General features: G+C 38.8%; 1 pseudogene; it reads right to left on the reverse strand.

Moving 5' to 3' along the window:
- Positions 1-4,101, reverse strand: part of LOC103087423 (putative Golgi pH regulator C) — a 10,077-nt pseudogene extending 5,976 nt beyond the window's left edge.
- Positions 4,102-5,336: the final 1,235 nt, after the last annotated feature.

Genomic DNA, 5,336 nt, shown 5'->3' on the forward strand with positions numbered 1-5,336 from the left:
GGAATGAAAGAGTGAAGAGTGACTCCATAAATTCCAAGACTTGCAAATTTTAAAATAGAACTGCGTCTCATCTCCAAATAGAACAAGAAAAACTGAGAAATGTTTAAAGCCACAAAGCCTGATTAAGATACGAATAAGACCCGGTCTCAGGACAAAGAGCAAATAAAAGTCACCATCGTACTCTTTGTAAGACCTTTGAATGGATTAAGGTGGCACCCAGTAAATTCTTTCATCTGGACAAAATAACTTGTAGAAAAGAAATAAGGACTAGGTTTCACAAAACTTGATAAACTCAAACTATCTGTAATTAAGTCTAGAGAGAGCGAGGCATGACTTGAAAATGATGTGGATATGGCTGTTGTCTCATGGAGCCAACTTGAATCCACACACAAAAAATTTTAATAGTTTCTGAGAGACATTTAAGTCCCAAAGCAGCCTCGCCAGCGTTAAAAAGGACTGTGATTTTTGTTTTTTTTTCCTAACTGAGATTGTGACTCTTTGAGCCATAATGAAAGATCTTAGGATAATAATAACGTATCAATATCGGTTCATTAATTGTGACAAATGCACCATATTACTGTAAGATGTTACTAATAAGAGAAACACGGTGTTGGGTATATGGGAACTCTCTGTACTCTCTCAGCAACTTTTGTGTAAATCTAAAACTATTCTCAATTAAGATTTTATTAAAAAAAAAAAAAAAGACCTTAGGGTCCCCGACATTCTACAGGCAGACAGGAGGATGAGGAAGCTGCTCAGCTGCCAGGGAGGACACAGACTTCTTCAGACGTGACCAAAAGGTAATGGAAAACTACCTCCCCCAAGGTGGGGCCAAGAGCCATGAGAACAATGGAGAGAAGAGCTATTCCCAGGGAAGAGAACTGGAGCCTGAGCAAGGAACATTCCCTACCTCCAGGTTGGGAACTTGGCAATGTTCGTCCAGTGAGATTTTAGAATAGCTACAGATCTGTGACTGCTTCCCCTTCTGCAATGGGCTATTTATTTTTGGAAGCCTGTCTCTGTTCCGCTATGGTATGTGGTGTCCCAAATAATCTAGGATTATGGTACCCCAGAATGAAAGACCCACAGAACATACCTGAACCTGACTCACAGCTCAGAGTACGGCTGCCACAGCTGCCCAGCCAACCTGTAGGCAAGATGTAAAAGTTCTGTTATCGTAAACCACTGAGAATTCTTTTGGTACATGGCAAAACTTGATGAATACATCTGGCAAAGGTTCCCAAAGAACTGAGGAATGGCTCTAGATGGGATCTGAGCCTACTAAAGGTGAGAGAGTAGGTGGGGGAGAAAGCTGTAGAACTTCTCTAGACAATGATCAGCTCTATTTCCAAAATCAGGTTAGAGTATCCCAAACATCACATCCACAAGGTATATCAGAAATGCCCTCAAATGACTAGAGTCCAGAATTTTATATCAAACTTTAATAATCAGTGATACTATTAAAACCCCGACAATAACTATAGTTCCAAACAAGGTCCTATTACAAAGAAATTCCTTGGGAATGAGACTGAGATATAGAATGTTAATGAATCTTAGAACCGCTTAGATAATGTTTTTGTTTATTTATTTATTTATCTATTTATTGATATTTTTAGAACCTGTTAGATAATTTTTATGAAGAACACACAAATCTTTATAACAAAATCTCAACTGCATTTTTCTAGTAAGTATCTTGAAGGCGATTATTCAAATAGGCATCTGAGATAAAAATTAACTTCTCTATTTATATAAAAACATTAAAAATTCACTTGTTCATTTTTTGAGCCATAAACATTCATTAAGATGAACGAATTCATTAAGATGAATTCATTAAGATGAATATAGGAAGAATTAAAACTCTTTTATTGCAAAATAATTTGAGTCTGCCAACAATGGATAAATTAATAATAATTTTGACATTTATTTTGCTCCAATGCAAACTTTATATATTTAATTTCATGCTAAGCAATATTTGATATAACAAAATACCAACATAAAATAATTCAGATTTATCCAGGGAGTTTGTTTTAATGGGAACTGACCTATGTTTAATGATTGCAAACCACTTTAACAGGTTTTACTTGTTTATATAAGAGACATTTTTAAAAAGACATTTATTTTTCACTTTTCCTGGCATTAACTAGGGACAATCTTGCCACAATTCTACTTTACAAAACTACAAGGAAGGAACACTCAATGTGATGTTCATGTGAAATATAATTACCCACTTTTCTTCCTTTACAACATGTACTCCATAGACAGGATGACAAGCCAAGGGGTACATAATACACTGCCTGTCATTAATAACAAGTATGCTCTTCTGAAATTACTTTACAATAGCACTTATTCAGAATACCCTTTACTTGCTTTTTGGACTACTATGGATATTATAGCACTTTAACAAGTGTCTCCTGTTTCAAATCAAAGATATAAATGGGAATTTATTAAATAAATGAATAGACCAGGTACAATCATAAACAAGTATTGTAAATTTTAACATATACAAAGTTTCATCTCTGCCCATGACTCTTAAGGTGGTTACACGGGCAGGCTCTGGGTCCCTATGCCAGGATTGCAGAGAGATACAGCTCCTCCATATTGCCCTAAAGAAATATCACACATTCTCCAAGGCTCTTCAAAGCCCACCTACTGAATGAAGTCTTTCTTGAGTCTCCCGAGCATATGTGAGCTCTTCTTCCTTTAAATCCATAGCATATCTGGTTTATCCCTCCATAGTAATGATAAAGCTAATAATAACCCAAATCCCACTGACTTATCCTTGAGAACTTCCAATATGCTACATCCATGCTAAACTCTACATTCGCCATCCATCTCGTTTCTTCTTTGCAGCACTCCTACAAAGCAGGCATCATTATTCCCACTTTATAGATGAGGAAACTGGGCAAAGATTTGAACTCAGGATTTAACTGAGTGTTTGTTGTTGTTGTTGTTGTTAACAATCTCTGATTTTAATGAGAGTCAATCTCAAGGGAACGTCATAACCTTCTCCACGTGATCCTTGACTTAAACGGAAGCTCATGTGCTTGGCCCAGCTACCTTAGATCTCTCTTACCACAGAATTCCTGTGTATTTTCTCCCCTTAGTTTCTTGGCTCTTTTCAGCCCCACCACCCAGCCTACTGTACCAGCCTCAAGCCCAAACAGGGTGCTCTTGGCTGAGTACTAGCTTGAGTTATTTCTCTCTCTCATTTCTAGCTGATGATACTTGTGATCACAGTATCACCTGAGGAGGAAGGTGTAAGCTGGAGGTAGAATATGCTACCACAGCATTTTGTTTGTTTAAAAAAACGCTAGGCCACGGTCCCCTCCATTTTTTCCCTCTTATACCCAAATTCTGTAAGAGGCATGAGTTCCAGGTGCCATATGCTTCTCTGGTGCCTGTCTATGGGCCAAATAGAGGAAGAGTATGCTGGAGAGAGCACTGACCAGGAAGATGACATCAAACCAACAGTGACAGAAGTTGAACTGCAGCTCTCCAAGAACTTCGGTGACTATGGTGCGGTACTCCAGAGGCATGTGCTCATTTGGATCAGCAGCACAGAGGAGACGAAGTACACGCCCATTACCTGTGCTAATAGCAGGACAATGACATTGGAGGACTTACTGCTCGATATGGCATAGAAGAACTCGGTAAGAGCGATCAGCACCCCTCTAATAGACGTGACAATGATTATTCCAATCAGAATGAAGGAAATGTGCTGGGATCAGAACTTCACATCAAATGGGATCCCCAGATAACTCACAGTGATCTCAGTGCCTCTTGTGACTGGATCAGTTTTCCCAACTCGGTCAAAAACGATATTAATGGTTGCCATGAAAATTTTCCAAACATAGTAAATAGAGAAAAAGTAACCCAGAAAATTAAAATATTTCCCCTTGAAAGTTTTGGAGTATTCTATTCTCTCCTTGGTAGCATAGAGATCAGCTGTTTCCAGAAAAAGCTCCTGTTTAGTTCTTCCAAAGCATCCACTTCCTGTTGAACAAGAGTAAGATTTTCACTTCCTGCTACTGAAGTGGTAACACTCTTTATCATTCCCCAGAATCCTGATGGTTTGTTATGCACCTCCCCTTTCTGGAACATAGTAGCTTCAAGGACAGGATTTAACTCCAAAAATGGTGATCTTAACAACTCAGCTGGAATACTTGGTTTGCATTTGAATTGTATGTGATTTCTGTCTCCCTATTCAGTTGGGGAGTTCTTTGGGCAGGTACCATATGTGACCGGCTCTGTATCACTTTATATCCCTTCATAGTGTCTTGCATAGTAAGAAGTAAAAACAAATACTGGATTTTCTATATTCCAAAAAGCAGCTACTCTTTCCACATTCAAATGTCTCTTAAATTGGAACACGTTCAACTGGTGTCTTGATTTACCTGGTAGTCTTTTCCTTCTTTCTTCTCCTAAAAAGCTGTTATTAGCCCTTAGGTATTTCCTATCGATATAATCATAGGATCAAGTAGTAGTTAAACTTGGATAGAAGTTTAACTACCAGAGAAAAGATTAGGTCACTGTGGAGGTAAGTTCCTTTAGATTTCTGAATGCCATCTGAGTACTAAGCAGAGCAGAAATTCAGAGGGGAATCCATTTGAAAGTGAAAGGGAAGGTAATCAGAGGTAGCTCATTAGATATAAAACGTTGTGAGTTCAGTGGGTTTCAGGGGAACATGCAGATTATACTAAGATCTCATGAGGAGGGGGAAACTGCTGAACGTTTATATCTCTGTGATGCCCAAACTGAGGTAAGACAGAAACACAGATGGGGGGTAAACAGGAGTCCATCTCCATCTGACTCTGACTGCACATACTCTCCTACCAGATGTCCTGGCAATGGCATTAGAATGAGAAAAATCATGTGAAAATACTGTAAACAGTCTTTCAGGCAGGGACATGAGTAGCTTGTCCACTAGCTTGAAGGAAGTCCTAGGAGAATTTGGGAGTGACGTCATGAAGGGAGTCATTATGTATAACACAATATCAAGCCTGGGTACTTTTGTATCCTCCCTGTCTTGCTTTGGACATTGGTACTGGGCTTGAAAGGTAACGTAGATTATTCTTTCCATTAGCTTGGTTTGGAAAAGGAGGAAAGAGAACTGAAAGTAGCTGTGTCGGGGAAAGGGTCTGGATTTAAGGGAGGGTTTGTGTTTTTATAAATAGAAGGGGCTTGAGAATGTTTTTATGCTGAGAAGAGAGAGTCAGCAGAGAGACAGAGAGAGAGGTAAAAATTAGTTAAAGGGAATAATTAAAGGAGCAAGTTCCTTAAAGTAGCCCCTGAGAGCCTGAATAGGGCTCAGGGCACAAAGAGAGGTATTAGCGTTG

The sequence above is a fragment of the Lipotes vexillifer genome, unplaced genomic scaffold (genome assembly GCF_000442215.2).
Source record: "Lipotes vexillifer unplaced genomic scaffold, Lipotes_vexillifer_v1.1 scaffold815, whole genome shotgun sequence".
Lineage (NCBI taxonomy): Eukaryota > Metazoa > Chordata > Mammalia > Artiodactyla > Lipotidae > Lipotes > Lipotes vexillifer.